The sequence below is a fragment of the Cnephaeus nilssonii genome (assembly GCF_951640355.1).
Source record: "Cnephaeus nilssonii genome assembly, chromosome: 1".
Classification (NCBI taxonomy): domain Eukaryota; kingdom Metazoa; phylum Chordata; class Mammalia; order Chiroptera; family Vespertilionidae; genus Cnephaeus; species Cnephaeus nilssonii.
This window is the reverse complement of record NC_137072.1, coordinates 3,618,734-3,635,858: the sequence shown is the minus strand read 5'-3', so window position 1 is coordinate 3,635,858 and position 17,125 is coordinate 3,618,734. Positions and strand designations below refer to the sequence as shown.

At 41.9% G+C, this 17,125-nt stretch overlaps 1 protein-coding gene across 5 annotated transcripts in view; it reads left to right on the top strand.

Annotated features, from left to right (window-relative positions):
* LRRC49 (leucine rich repeat containing 49) overlaps positions 1-17,125 on the top strand; it is a 226,464-nt gene that overhangs the window by 187,290 nt on the left and 22,049 nt on the right. The gene's annotated exons all lie outside the window — the stretch shown is intronic.

Below are 17,125 nucleotides of genomic sequence, written 5' to 3'. Positions count from 1 at the left end.
GACTTTCTGTTTGGGTTTGTGTCTATGTATGAGGTAGATATGCTACTCCTCCCAATCTCTATTTCCGACTGGCCCTGAATACCGTTTGGGGCTATCAGCAATCCACAGCTTGCGGCTGCCTCTGCTGGGCTTGAGTGCCTTTGAAAAGGTCCAAGATGTGCACCAAGTTCTGCTTTTCCTAGCCCCAGTCCAGGGATTAGATCAGGCAAAGACTCAAAGCCTCCAGAGACAGGCCTCTACCTGTAGTCTGATTGTTATCAGCCCTGATTTGCCTCAGGCTATCAACCACAGGGTGGGGGGACAGGTCTTCCAAGAGTGGGGAAAACTGCCTTCTCCCCAGGCAAAAATCGCCTGGATCAGCAGGAGAAAGATTTCCTCCACAGAGTGAGGGCATGACTCAGCACAGGAAACCTGGGTGGCTGCCCATTGAGTTTCATCCCCAGAGCCCCCATTCCTGGTTTCTGCTCACACAGCTCCACTCCACTCTGCCAGAGCCCAGGGTGAGTGGCTGCACATGAAATTTTGTGCATTGGACCTATAAGTGTGTGCCTGCATTTCCAGCAGTCTCTCACTGGCAGACAGTAACCCTGCTGCTTTTCACAGCCAGATATTGTGTGGGCACCTTTCTAAAATCTGGTGTTCTGGGCTGGGAAGCCCAGCTTGGGTTTTAGGACTCCAGTGTTCTCCACAGCTGAGCTAACCATCTGGAACTTCAGCTGCTGTCTATGGGAGCCTGGCCAGCCTTCTCGCACCTCTGCATTTCCTCCCAGTCTCTATAGTGGTCTCTACTTTCTATCCTTGGTTATCAGGGTTCTCTCCAGTAGTCTTCAATTGAATTTTCAGGGTGGTTTTCTGTATTTTAGTTTTATTTCCAGTTTGTTCCTGGTATAGTGTCAGTGTAGCTTCTACTTACTCCCCATCATTTTGGAATCTCTCGTGATCTTTGTACTTTAAAAGTGCTTTGTAGATTGCCTGGCATGCAACAGGGGATAGGGAAATAATACCCAAATGTCAGCTAGTAAAGGTTGTGGAAGAGGAAGGTAAGAGCAAAATGGGGGAAAAGAGAATATACACAGGGAAGAAGAGTGATTATAAAAGAAGGGAGGAAAGGAGAAATAATCACAGAGGAAAGATAAAAGAGAAATAAAAAATTAAGAGAAATATAGGAAATAAAACAAGCATAAATAAATGTCTGGACTGCTTTTTTAATAGTTTGTAAGAGCTGCCTGTGGCATATTTGCGTTTTTTATAGTTCAGGCCTGGAGCCTGAATAACTGGAAAGCTATTAATAAAAAGTTGTGTTTTTTTCAGATTGATTCTGCTAAGCTAGTCACAAGGGTATTCCCCCAGCTATCCAAAGACCATGTTCTCTTTAAATATTATTTAGGAAGAAAAGAGAGAAATTTTGCTTCTCCCTCTACTGAGAAATTCCTGAAGTAAATTTAAATCTTCCAAAGGAAAAAATTCTTTAATGCACTGTAAGTATTATTGTGACTATCTCTTAAAATTCAGAGGACCTCTTCATGTAAAATGAATTGTAATAAACTTTGCTGGCAGGTGGTAACAGACACTGTATTTCCCTGCAGCTGATATACTACAAATAGCTCTGGCCCAGAACTCCACAAATCCAGCATACTATTAGGAGTCTGGAGGTCTCTGGGCCACTATATAAGAACCTTGTGAAATTTCTATCAACCAGGGTAGGCCCATGACCACAGAATCAGCCATCTGTTGAAGATAGGGCAAATCTGGAAACTCCGGTAACTATTAATTTCTCTAGCTAGTTCTTAAGAGATTTGGTTCAGTCTTATATACCCTTGTGTACCCTCTTGGTACTTCCCCAGATAGGTTGTGAATCCCTGGTCAGACCTAATATTTAGTTCCAAAGGTTTCCAAAGCAACTTCCAGTTCCACTGTGGACTGACTATTTTGTCTGTGGGTGAGTAATTCTCTCTCATTAGTAGCTAAACTGTTATCACGATTAACCCTAAATAGTATATTTGCCCAGTCATGGATCACTACCAGAAATATAATAATCTATTATAGAACTACGAAGGAATGGTATACTATAATTGTAGAAAATAGAAAAGAATGAGAAAGAATCAATATAATTTATTCTGATTTAAAGTTCCAAAAATGTGAAGGCCAGAGATATTTGACCCTTTAATAAAAGACCTAAAATAAAGCTGCTTACCTCATCCTTGACAATGGATAGTAATGTGTTATGATATTTCTACTTCTCTTTGTGGAAGAGAGGATGATACTGCTTGAGGTAGAGTTAAGTTGAATTATGAACATCAAGAAGAAAAGATGGAATAGAGACGAGCACTGACCGCTAGGTGACTATATTAGACCACACAACTTAGTTGTCAGCTACAAGAAGGGTATGTGGGAGAAACAGCCTCAATAACTATGAAAGTCTAAGCAAGTCTTTCTTCCTCTTGAATCTTTTGGAATAGTTTGAGGAGGATAGGTGTTAGTTCTTTTTTGAATGTTTGGTAAAGCTCACCTATGAAGCTGTCCAGTCCAGGACTTTTATTTGCTGGGAGTTTTATTACTGCTTCACTTTTATTAATTGTTATTGGCCTATTCAAGATTTCTGATTCTTCCTGATTGAGTTTTGGAAATTGTATGTTTCTAGGAATCTGTCCATTTCACCCAGGGTGTCCAGCTTGTTGGCATATAGTTATTCACAGTATTTTCTTACAATCCTTTGTATTTCTATGGTGTCGGTTGTTACTTCACTCTTTCATTTCTGATTTTATTTCTTTGGGTCCTCTCTCTTTGTTTCTTGATGAAGCCAGCATTATCCTAATTCCAAAACCGATAAAGACACTACAAAGAAAGAGCTCTACATGATAATAACCCTGATGAACATATATGCTAAAATCCTCAACAAAATATTAGCAAATTGTATCCAGCAATACATTAAAAAAATCATACATGATGACCAAGTGGAATTTATTCGAGGGATGAAAAGCTGGTACAATTTTTGCAAATCAATAAATGTGATACATCACATAAATAAAATGCAGGATAAAAATCACATGATCATATCAATATACATAGAAAAACATTCCAAAAATCCAGCACTCATTTTTGATAAAAACTCTCAGCAAAATGGGAACAGAAGGATCATACCTCAACATAATGAAGACCATATATAACAAACCTACAGCCAATATCATATTCAATGGGCAAAAACTAAACATGTTTCCATTAAGAATAGGAATAAGATAGGGATGTACACTTTCACCATTCTTATTCAACACTAGAGGCCCGATGCATGAAATTCATGCAAGGGGCTCGGCCCTCGCAGCCGCGGTGGCTTGCCTCGGCCCTCATAGCCCCAGCTTCATCTGGAAGGACATCCGGAAGGACGTCTGAAAGGTCAATCGGCTGTCTGGTCTAATTAGCATATTACACTTTTATTATTAGAGGTAGTACTAGAAGTCCTAGCCACAGCAATAAAACAAGAAGAAAAATAAAAGGCATACAAATTGCAAAGGAGGGAGCAAAATTGCTATTATTTTCAGGGACATGATATTATACTAGAAAACTCTAAAGACTCCACAAAAATACTATTGGATTTAATAAATGAATTTGGAAAAGTACAGGCAGTCCTCAGGTTACGTCGGAGATCCATTCCTATGGCACGATATAACTCGATTTTCGCTGTAAGTCGGAACCCACCTACATAAGCACCTACGTCAATCACATGGAGCACATACACAGCAGTAATGAAGTGAAATAGTAAAAAAGTGTAAAAGAAAGATAACAATTCCTGACCTTTACTTGTGGTAAATAAATAATAAAAAAACATAAAGCACATATGTACATACGTCGAAATGATGGAACTTTTTTTTATATAAATACTGTAAATGGGAGATGGCGACGTAACCACGAAATTACATAAGTCGAGTCCGACATAACCTGAGGACTGCCTGTAGTAGGATAAAAAATCAATATTCAGAAAAAGAGAAAATGGCGGCAGAATAGAGACGTGTTCCGAGCCTTGTCCCGGAGCAGGAAGAAAGAACAGCTGAGGTACGCACGGGGAGTGTTTGTTAGCAAGCTAAGGGACAGCTAAACTCCAGGAGAAGGTGGGGGAGTGCTAGGCGGGGTTCCCCTGACCAGGCAGCACCCACAACAGCTGGGTCCCCTCCCGGAGCTGCGGGCTCGGAGGGGAAAACCTCGCCATCTTTCAAGGGAAAGAGGATTTTATCAGAGGCCTGAACACCCACAGCTGCGGCGACCACTGAACAGCTGCAAGCCCCTGAACACCGGTTCCCAATCGGCGCAAACACGAGGATTCAAAGGAGCTCTAAACTCCACCACGGAAAGGTCAGATTTTGTCTTGGGTAAGGTGAGGTTTCTCGTCCCAGCGGCGGGAGAGAGAAACGCGTGAGCTGGAGGACCACGGAAGTCTGTGCCTAGAAAAATCCCTGGCTGTTGGGGCTGCCATGATCCGTGAATGTGGAAGGGAGTCCTCAGAGGTGCTAACAGAAGGGATCTCTAAAAAGCAACCCATTTTGATCTGATGAGGAGGGTCAGACTAAGAATTTCAAAGGAGTGCAGGCTGCTTAGTCTTGCGCACAGACCCACTGTCCGCACACTTGGGCTTTTTCCTATTCTGATTACTAAGCCCAATACATAGGAAATCCCAGGTGGGGATACCCTGAGAGACTTCAGGGGGAAGTGGTTTTTCTGGAACCTAGGGATCGGAACTGGGAGTGACCATTGGAGAGCCAGCTATGAGGTGCACACCTCCACAAACTGGTATTGAGTGCCACAGGGAAAAAAGCCTAGAGAGGCCCAGAAGTCAATACAGAAACACTGCCACCCAGGGGCTGAATCACAAATTGTCTCGTGTGTAATCAAAAATAAATACGCGAAATTAAGACACCGCCTGCTTAAAAATCAGGACTGGCTTACAACACTGAGGCAGGGAATTGCAATACTGTCTGGACTGGGAAACAGGCGTACCAAACAGAATAATAGAGGAAGTGAATGACCATCACTACTGCACATTTTATTTCTCTTATTTTTTATTTTAATTTTTTCAAAATTTTTTATTTTAATTTTTTGCATGTTTTACTTAATAAACTAGATTTTCACCTTTTTAATTATTACATTTTTATTTTCAATCAGCATTATTATTACTACTATTTTACTTTTTTTTTTTAGTGTCATTTGATTTTCTCTTTGTTTTACTTTGGGATTAGTGTCCTACATTCTATATGCATCTTTCCTTTAGCATCGTTTTACCCTATCTCAATGCTACCTTTATGCCATCACTCTCTTCCTAACCTCTCCCCTTTTGGTCTCCTGTTTATCTTAACCCTTTCCAGCTTTAGATTTTCCCTATTCTTTCTGTTTACCCTCTGCTAAAATTTCACCCTACTTATATATCTAATTTCCAATCCCCAGCACCTCTCTCTACGCTATCTTAACTAAAAAAAAAAAAATTGTTTTTCTCTCTGTCCTTTTGTTGTTGTTCGCTTGAATGTTAATTAGATCGAATTTTTATGCTTTTTTGTGAGATTGTTTTGCTTATTCTTTATTTGTTTGGTTTTTTTGTTAGCTTTTTTTTGTTTGTTTTTTACTTCTGTTTTCCCTTGCCTCGCTTGATATTAGTTGGTGTTGTAGTTTGTATTAATCTCCAGGTTCATGTTGCTGGCATTTGCTGGGATTAGTGGTTGTTCTATTGGAGTTTACTCCCCATATATATAGTTTGTTCCCTTTTTCTCTCTTAGTCTCATTCTTGTCTCTCTTACCTTTTTTTCCTTTTCCCAAGTCCATTTTCACACTCCATTTTTTGTTCTTTCTTTTACTCTTCCTCTTCCTCTCCTACCCCCTAATTTGTCTTTCTCTGGTGGTCACCTGTATTGGAGGTTATTAATATCGTGAATACAATTCTGTTCAGTGCCTTGTGTGTTGTACCTGGTTGTGTTTTATTTTGTGCCTTTAAATCAACGCAGGAGAGAGAGAACTACATAACCAGACATCCAGAGAAGAGAGACCATGGGGAGACAAAGAAACAGACGCATAGGAAAGAAAGGCAGGCATCACCAGAAAAGAAAGTAAACGAATTAGAGGCAAGCAACCTATCAGAGAAAGAATTCAGAGAAATGGTCATAAGGTGGCTGAAAAGAATGGAAGACAAATTCAACAATATGTATAAGAACCAAGAGGAAATGAAGAAGAACCAAGAAGAAATGAAAAATGACATCGCTGCTGTAAAGAACTCAATAGAAAGCATTAAGAGTAGACTAGAAGAAGCAGAGGACCTCATCAGTGAGCTAGAAGACAAGATGGAAAAAAATACCCAAGTAGAGCAGCTTCTAGAAAAAAAATTAGAAAGCAGGAGGAGAGCCTAAGGGAACTTTGGGACAACACCAAACAAAACAACATCCGAATAATAGGGGTTCCAGAAGGAAAGGAAACTGAGCAAGGAATAGAAAACTTGTTTGAAGAAATAATGACAGAAAACTTCCCTGATATAGGGAAGAAAAAACCCACACAAATCCAAGAAGCTCACAGAGTCCCAAGCAAAATGAACCCCAAAAGACCGACGCCAGGGCACATTATAATTAAATTGGCAAACACCAGTGACAAAGTAAGAACCTTAAAAACGGCCATAGAGAGAAACAGAAAGTTACATACATTGGGACCCCCATCAGACTAGCAACTGATTTCTCAACAGGAACTCACCAGGCCAGAAGGGAATGGAATGAAATATACAAAGTCATGCAAAGGAAAGGTCTGAATCCAAGAATAGTGTACCCAGCAAGGCTGTCAATCAAAATTGAAGGTGAAATCAGGAGCTTCACAGACAAAAAAAGGACTAAGGGAATTTATCACCACCAAACCAGCAATGCAAGAAATGCTAAAGGGTCTGCTGTGAAAAAAAGAAATAGGAAGTGAAGAAGGAACACAGGGGTATAGAATAAAAATGGCGACAAATAAGTACCTATCAATAATAACTTTAAATGTAAATGGATTGAATGCCCCAATCAAAAGACATAGGGTAACGGATTGGATAAGAAAACAAAACCCATATATCTGCTGTCAACAAGAAACTCACCTCAGAAAAAAAGACGCACACAGACTGAGAGTGAAGGGATGGAAAAAGGTTTTCCAGGTGAATGGAAATGAAAAAAAAGCTGGGGTATCAATACTTATATCTGACAAATTAGATCTCAAAGTGAAGGACATAACAAGAGATAACGAAGGCCACTTCATAATACTAAAGGGAGCAATCCAACAAGAAGAAATAACTCTGGTAAACATATATGCACCCAATACAGGAGCACCCAAATAAATAAAAAAAAACTCCTGGAGGATATCAAAGGAGAGATTAATAGCAATACAATCATTGTAGGAGACTTAAATACCCCACTATCACCGTTGGACAAATCCTCTAAACAAAAAATCAGCACAGAAACTTCAATCCTAAATGACTCACTAGACCAGATGGAATTAATTGACATCTTCAGAACATTTCACCCCAAAACTACAGAATACACATTCTTCTCAAGTGCACATGGGTCATTTTCAAGATAGACCATATGTTGGGACATAGGCAAAGTCTCTTCAAATTCAAGAAGATAGAAATCATATCAAGCATCTTCTCAGATCACAGTGGCATAAAACTGGAAATCAACTACAATAAAAACAATCCAAAGAAATCAAACACCTGGAGACTAAACAGCATGCTATTAAACAATGACTGGGTTACCAGAGAGATCAAGGAAGAAATAAAAAATATGGCAACAAACGACAATGAAAACAAAACAATCCAAAATCTATGGGACACAGCGAAAGCAGTCTTGAGAGGGAAGTTCATAGCTCTACAAGTCTACTGCAAAAAAAAAACAACACAAGAAACAATGGTAATAAATTACCTAAACCTACAACTCAAAGAGTTAGAAAAAGAGCAGCAAGAAAAGCCCAGTGTAAGCAGAAGGAAGGAAATAATAAAGATAAGAGCGGAGATAAACGACATAGAGACCAAAGAAACAATACAAAAGATCAACAAAACCAAGAGCTGGTTCTTTGAAAGGATAAACAAGATTGATGAACCTCTAGCCAGGCTCACAAAGAAGCAAAGAGAGAGGACCCAAATAAACAAAATCAGAAATGAAAGAGGTGAAATAACAACAGACCCTGCTGAAATACAAAGGATTGTTACAAAATACTATGAACAACTCTATTCCAACAAACTGGACAACCTGGAGGAAATGGACATATTCCTAGAAAAATATAACCTTCCAAAACTCAATCAGGAAGAATCTAAACAGCTCAACAGACCAGTAACTATGGAAGAAATTGAAGCAGTCATCAAAAAGCTACTGGCAAACAAAAGCCCAGGGCCAGTCGGCTTCACAGGAGAGTTTTACCAAACATTCAAGGAAGAACTAAAACCTATCCTCCTCAGACTATTCCAAAAAATTCAAGAGGAAGGAACACTTCCAAGCTCCTTCTATGAAGCCAGCATCATCCTAATACCAAAACAACATAAAGACAACACAACGAAAGAGAATTACAGACCAATATCCCTCATGAACATAGATGCCAAAATCCTCAACAAAATTTTAGCAAATCGGCTCCAGCAGTACATCAGAAAGATCATACACCATGACCAAGTAGGATTTATCCCAGGAATGCAAGGATGGTACAATATCCGTAAATCAATAAACGTGATACACCACAGAAACAAATTGAGAGATCAAAATCACATAGTCATATCAATTGATGAAGAAAAAGCATTTGACAAAATCCAACACCCTTTCTTGATAAAAACTCTCAGCAAGGTGGGAATAGAAGGATCATACCTCAACATAATAAAAGCTACATATGATAAACCCACAGCCAACATCATAGTCAATGGGCAAAAACTAAAACCATTTCCCCTAAGAACAGGAACAAGACAGGATTGCCCACTCTCACCACTCCTGTTTGACATAGTACTGGAAGTATTAGCCATTGCAATTAGACAAGAAGAAGAAATAAAAGGCATCCAAATTGGAAAAGAGGAAGTGAAGCTGTCCTTATTTTCAGATGACATGATATTATACATAAAAACCCGAAAGACTCCATCAAAAAACTAATAGACTTAACAAATGAATTCAGCAATGTAGCAGGATACAAAACTAATGCCAAGAAATCTATGGCATTTCTAGACACCAATAGTGAACTAACAGAAAGAGAGACTAAAAAAGCAATTCCATTTACCATTGCACCAAAAAAATTAAGATACCTAGGAATAAACTTAACGAAGGAGGTAAAAGACCTATACTCGGAAAACTACAGGACACGGAAAAAAGAGATAGAGGAAGATGTAAACAGATGGAAGATCATACCACGTTCATGGATTGGTAGAATCAACATCATTAAAATGTCCATACTACCCAAAGCAATCTATAGATTCAATGCACTCCCCATTAAAATACCAACAGCATATTTCACAGACCTAGAAAGAACTCTCCAAAAATTCATCTGGAATAAAAAAAGATCCCGAATAGCCACAGCAATCCTGAGAAAGAAGAATAAAGTAAGAGGGATCTCAATACCAGAGTTCAAGCTGTATTACAAAGCCACTGTTCTCAAAACAGCATGGTACTGGCACAAGAACAGACATATAGACCATATAACAGAACAGAGAATCCAGATATTGACCCAAACCACTATGCTCAATTAATATTTGACAAAGGATGCATGAACATACAATAGAGTCAAGACAGTCTCTTCAATAAATGTTGTTGTGAAAATCGGACAGATACATGCAAAAAAATGAAACTAGATCACCAACTTACACCATACATAAAAATAAACTCAAAATGGATACAGGACTTAAACATAAGACGGAAACCATAAAAATACTAGAGGAATCCACAGGCAGCAAAATCTCAGACATATACCAAAAGAACTTCTTCACTGACTGCCCCTAGGGCAATGGAAGCTAAAGAGAAAATAAACAAATGAGACTACATAAAAATAAAAAGCTTTTTCACAGAAAAAAAACCATCAACAAAACAACAAGAAAGCCCACTGCATGGGAGAACATATTTGCAAATACTATCACTGATAAAGGTTTAATCTCCAACATCTACAGGCAGGTTATGCAACTTAATAAAAGGAAGATAAATGATCCAATAAAAAAATGGGCAACAACGCCGAAACCAGTTTGGCTCAGTGGATAGAGCGTCGGCCTGCGGACTCAAAGGTCCCGGGTTCGATTCCGGTCAAGGGCATGTACCTTGGTTGCGGGCACATCCCCAGTAGGGGGTGTGCAAGAGGCAGCTGATCGATGTTTCTCTCTCATCGATGTTTCTAACTCTCTATCCCTCTCTCTTCCTCTCTGTAAAAAATCAATAAAATATATTTTTTTAAAAATGGGCAACAGACCTAAATAGAATCTTTTCAAAAGAAGACAGAAGGAATGCCACGAGACACATGAAAATATGCTCAAAGTCACTATTTATCTGAGAGATGCATATCAAAACGACAATGTAGTACCATCTCACACCTGTTAGAATGGCTATCATCAACAAATCAACAAATGACAAGTGTTGGTGAGGATGCGGAGAAAAAGGAATACTCGTGCACTGCTGGTGGGAATGCAGACTGGTGCAGCCACTGTGGAGAATAGTATGGAATTTCCTCAAAAAACTGAAAATGGAACTCCCATTTGACCCAGTAATCCCACTCCTAGGAATATATCCTAAGAAACTGGACACACCAATACGAAAGAATATATGCACCCCTATGTTCATAGCAGCACAATTTACAATAGCTAATATTTGGAAACAGCCTAGGTGCCCGTCAGCAGATGACTGGATCAGAAAACTATGGTACATCTACACAATGGAATACTATGCTGCCATAAAAAAGGACTTCTTACTATTTGCAGCAACCTGGATGGAATTGGAGAACATTATGCTAAGTGAAATAAGCCAGTCAATGAAAGAAAAATACCACATGATCTCACTCATTTATGGATAATAAAGAACATTATAAACTGATGAACCAAAAGATAGATACAGAGACAGTAAAGCATCAAACAGACTGTCAAATTACAGCGGGAAAGTTAGGGTGATGTGGGGGAGATAAGAGATCAACCGAAGGACTTGTATGCATGCATATAAGCATAACCAATGGACACAAAACTCTGGGGGGTGAGGGCATGTATGGGAGTGGCAGGGGGGGCAATGGTAAGATATGTACACATATAATGCCTTCATAAAAAAAATCCATATTCAGAAATCGATGGCATTTTTATATGCCAACTAGAGGCTCAGTGCACGAATTTGTGCATGGGTATGATCCCTTGGCTTGCCCGGCAATCAGGGATGGCCGGCTGGGGTGAGGGACCGTGGGAGGTTGGCCGGCCAGGGGGAGGGACCACGGGAGGTTGGCTGGCCATGGGAGGTTGGCTGAGGGAGCACACTGACCACCAGGGGGCAGCTCCTGCATTGAACGTCTGCCCCCTGGTGGTCGGTGTGTCGTCATATGACTGGTTGACCAGTCGTTCGGTCAACTGGTAACAATCGTTAGGCTTTTATATATATAGATAATGAACTCTCAGAAAGAGAAACTAAGAAAGCAATCCCATTTACCATTGCAATAAGAACAATAAGACACCTAGGAATAAACTCAACCAAGTAGGTAAAAGACCTCCTTCAAAAAAACTATAGAACATTGAAAAAAGAAATAGAGGAAGATACAAACAAGTGCAAGCATTTTCCGTGTTTATGGATTGGAAGACTGAACATCCATACAACCCAAAGCAACCTATAGATTCAACGCAATCCCTATTAAAATACCAATGGCATATTTCATAGATCTAGAACAAATATTCCAAAAATTTTTATGGAACCAAAAAGGACCCCATATATCCACAGCAATCTTGAGAAAGAACAAAGTTGAAGAGATCACAGTACCAGGTATCAAACTATATTACAAAGAAATTGTAATTAAAACAGCCTGGTATTGGCACAAAAATAGGCATATAGATCAATGGAACAGAACAGAGAACCCAGATATAGACCCATGACATTACATTTAATTAATATTTGACAAAAGAGGCAAGAACATACAATGAGTAAAAACAGTTTCTTTAATACACCAGTGCTGGGGATAGTGGACAGTTACATTCAAAAAAATGAAACTAGACCACCAATTTATACCGTACCCAAGAATAAATTCAAAATGGATAAAAGACTTAAATGTAAGTCACGAATCCATAAAAATCCTAGAAGAAACCATAGGCAGCAAAATCTCAGACATCTATCATAGCAATATATTTGTGGATACATCTCCAAGGGCAAAGGAAACTAATGAGAAAATAAACAATTGGGACTACATCAAAATAAAAGCACAGCAAAAGAAACCATCATCAAAATGAAAAGGAAACCCACTGTATGGGAGAACATATTTGCCAATGATGCATCTGATAAGGGGTTTAAGTTCCAAAATATATAAAGAACTCATACAACTTAACAAAAGAAAGGCAAACAATCCAATTTAAAAATGGGCAAAGGACTTAAATAGACATTTCTTCAAAGTGGACATACAGATGGCCAAGAGACATGAAAAAATGCTCCATGTCACTAATCATCAGAGAGATGTAAATTAAAATTACAATGAGGTATCACCTCACACCTGCCATAATGGCTACCATCAACAAATCAACAAACAAGTGCTGGTGGTATTGGGGAGAAAAAGGAACGCTAGTACACTGCTGGTGGGAATGCAGACCAGTGCAGCCACTATGGAGAACAACATGGAGTTTCCTCAAAAAATTGAAAAAGGAACTGCCGTTTGACCCAGTGATCTCACTTCTAGGAATATATCCTAAGAATCCTGAAACACCAATCAGAAAGAATATGTGCACCCCTATTTTCATAGCCGAGTTATTTACAATAGCTAAGATCTGGAAGCCGCCCAGGTACCCATCAGTAGATGAGTGGATTAAAAAGCTGTGGTACATTTACACAAGGGAAGACTATGCAGCTGTAAAAAGAAGGGTCTCTTACCCTTTGAGACAGCATAGATGGTCCTGGAGAGTATTATGCTATGTGAAATAAGCCAGTCCAAGAAAGACAAATATCACATAATCTCACTTATATGTGGAATCTAATGAACAAAATAAACTGATGAACAAAATGGATCCAGAAGCATGGATACAAAGAACAGACTGATGGATCTCAGAGGGGAGGACAGTGGGGCAGATGGGAAGAGATTATGCATACATACTAGAGGCCCGGTGCATGAATTCGTGCACCGGTGGGGTTCCTCAGCCTGGCCTGCAGGGATCCGGCCAAAACCGGCAGTCCGACATCCCCCAAGGGGTCCCAGAGTGCAAGAGGGCACTCTGCAAAGTTGCTGTCACTTGGCAACTCCTGCATTGAGCGCCTGCTCCCTGGTGGTCAGTGCGTGTCATAGCTACCAGCTGGTCAGTTGGTCACTTAGGCTTTCTTATATATAGACTAGAAGCCTTGTGCCCGAAATTTGTGCACGGGGACAGGGGGGTTCCCTCAGCCCAGCCTGCACCCTCTCCAATCTGGGACCCCTTGGGGGCAGTCGGACATCCTTCTCGCAATCTGGGACCACTGGCTCCTAACCTCTCACCTGCCTGCCTACCTGATCACCCCTAATTGCCTCTGCCTGATTGCCCCTAACCCCTCTGCCTGCCTCTGCCTCCGGGCCTGATCCACAGCCTCCGTGGCAGCTGCTGATCATGCCCCGCCTCTCTCTCTCTCTCCGGGCCTCGCCAGCAGCCACGATGGCTGCTGATTAGGCCCTGCCTCTCTCTCCAGGCCTCTCTCCGGGCCTGATCCACAGACACCAAGGCAGTGGCGAGGTCGTTAGGCCTCCACCCAGCCTGGGCCGGAGGCTAACATCTTCGCAGCGCCCGCCTCACCCCGCCCCCCACCTGCTGCCCCCCACCCCCACCTGGTGACCAGTCGTCCTTCTGGTCATTTAGGACATGACGACCCCTGGTCTTTTATAATGTAGATGTTATCCCAATAAATTTAATAAAAATTGTCTGCAAATTATGCTTACACTGGAAGTGAACCACTTACCAATTTTATTTTAATCATCACTATTGGTATACCCTGTAGGTATAAAATTTGGCTTCCACACTGTCAGCATTTCTTGATGGCCAAACTTCAGAGACTTCATAGATAGTTCTGAGGTCTTTGGCCTTGCCCTGAAGTTACTGGCTGCCCAAGTTATCACTCGAGGTGGTGAATTTTTCTACATTGTCTTGGTCTTTTTCTGGGGTAGGAATTTTTGGCAAGGCTCCTTTCCTTGAACTCCCTTAAAGACATCTTTCACCCCCATGCATGTCTTTAGTACCTGGAAGGACAACAGAGTGAGTGCAGAAGGACATTGGTTTGGGGGGAAATGGCTGGGATGAAAGGGAAAAAAGTCCTCATGAGAAAAAGTATGGGTTGAGGATGGAATCTGCCAGGCAAGACCAGGGAGTCTTGGGCATATGCCGCTAAAGAAGAGGAGGAGATGTTTGGGTATGGTCCTTTCATCCTGGACACTGGGCCTGGGTTGGTTGTTACATAACTGTGCTAGGAGTTTGTGGTTTCCTGGTCATCTTCACCACGTCAAAATTTCCCAGGGCCCTACCCCAGGCCTCCTGAACATATGCTTTTCTCTAGGACAATGAGGGCCCACACCCCCTAGGCTTTAATTAATCAGGAAGCCTCTCCTCCAGCTAATGGTAGCTCTGGGAGAGAAATTTAGACATCACAAAGCACCATCCTGACCCTTCCATGGGGAGGGGTGAGGAGGCCGAGATGCTTTGGTAAGAGAAAGGGGGCATTTCTTTAGCACTCCTAAGCCTTCTCAAACCTATTGACCCCATGTTCAATTCTGATGGGTCACATGGTAGGGAGATGATGCTTCCTCCAAACACTTCCCTAAGCCACCCATTTCAGTGGTTCATTGTTCTTTCTCATCCTTCACCATTAACCAGTTTTCATAAGATTTACCTAAAATCTTTTCAAGGTAATGTGACTGTCTCTGTGGAGATGTGAATCATCCTGCTTCCCTAGTACAGGTTGCTCTTATGCACCTTGAAAACCATTCACTTCTTGGCTACTACCCGAGAAAGTTTCCATCTCACCCCCTTTTCCACTGTCCATGTGGCTCTCCCCAGCTTTCTGTTTTCAAGGTGGAAATCATTGCCTTTAGGCTGTCTTTAATGAATAGAGTTGCTCAACTGGTTATGTTAGCTTTGTTTAAAATCTTGGGGGTGATTATAGTAGGTATAGTATCTAGATTTGGGGTTTAGCAGTATAAGGTGAATGAGGCAGGAATTTTAATTCCTGAAGTTGGACTTCCTGTTTGTATGTTGAAAACTGCACCTCCCCCTCCCCCCCCCCCCCCCCCACCTCCTCAGGGAACTCGGGTAGTCAGACCCTTGGTCTGAGGATTGCAGACTCGGGTTCATAGAGGACAGGAGGCCCAGGCCCTGTCAAAGTATGGATCAGAGGCAGGGCTGAAGGACCCTACGGAATCCATCTCAGCCCCTGCCATCAGGCTTTGGAATTGCTGGGCTTGGTGCCGGATGTGACGTACACTGACTTCCTGCAGAGGACTCAGGGCAGTGAGGCCTTGATCTGAGGAGTCCGGCCTTGGGTCAACAGAGGGAGGAACCCAGGACCTGCCAGGGCTCAAGGTGAGGAACATGAGGCAGGAGGGAGGGACCCTGGACCCTAGAAGAGAATCATCCCAGCCAGGGCGGGATGACGACAACAGGCGCTTTCTGCATCCGGGTCTCAGAGACTCAGGGGCTTTGGTATAGGGAGTGGGACCTCGGATACGCAGAGGACCGGCCCACGTCCTGCCAGAGCCAAGGTGAGGACCCTGAGGAAATACTGAAGGGACTCTGGACACCACAACAGAGGGGACCCCACCAAGGCCCTCCCCTGCTGTAAGCCCTGGGAGTCCCCAGGGCGAGATGACAATGACAGGCAGTTTCTGCATCCGGGTCTCAGAGACTCGGGGGCTTTGGTATAGGGAGCGGGACCTCAGATATACAGAGGACCGGCCCAAGTCCTGCCAGAGTCAACATTAGGATGTAGCGACCCTGGATCGCATAACAGGGGGGCCCAACAGAAGCCACCCTTGCTGTCAGCCCTGGGAGTCCCCAGGGCGGGATGACCACACGCAGTGTTTCCTGACTTCTACAAACGGGTCTGAGAGATCCTGGGAACATGGTATCAGGAAAAGGGCCTCCGGTCCACAGAGGGGAGGGCCCAGGTCCTGCTGGAGTCAACTGCGGAGGCCGCAGCAAAGTCGTTAGGCCTCTGCCGGGCCTGGGCCGGAGGCTAACGGCCTCACCGCATCCGCGCCCACCCCCTCGCGTTGGGTCGTCCCTCCGGGTCGTGATGGCCATAGGCTATTATTAGTATAGATATGCATAGCCCATGGGTGAAGGCTTGGATGGGGCAGGGTATGGACGGGGAGAAAGAGGAGATGAGGGACATCTGTAATATATGTACTGTCAACAATAAAAATATAATTTAAAAAATATCTAGGGAAAGTCTGCACTGATTCATAAGATGCTTGTGAATTATGGGTTTATTTTTCAGAAAATGCCCATGCAGTATAGCTAATGTTAAGAACGAACTTATAAAAGATTCAAAATTTAACTATACCAGGGTTTCTCAACGTCAGCTCTGTTGACATTTGGGGCTAGATAATTCTTTGTTTTGGGGTCTCTCCTGTGCATTGTGGGATGTTTAGCAGCATCCCTGGCCTCTACCCACTAGATGCCAGTAGTGCCCCTTCACCAGTTGCGACAACCAAAAATGTCTCCAAACATTGCTAAGTGTTCCCTAGGGACTAAAATGGCTCCTGGTTGGGATCTACTGAATTATATAAACAAACTAATAGTACTTAAAATGCAAGCAACCCTATTTCACATTAAAGACAATATGCCATAAAAGAAATAATGTGAATTATTTCACATTGAAGAAAAAATTAATCCAAGTCCTGCTTTTGGCATTTTCTTGGTTAACATCTGAATGAACCATCACAGGGAATACCTGTGACAAGTTAATCCTTGTAGTGTGAAAGGTGGACATAACTTCAGAAT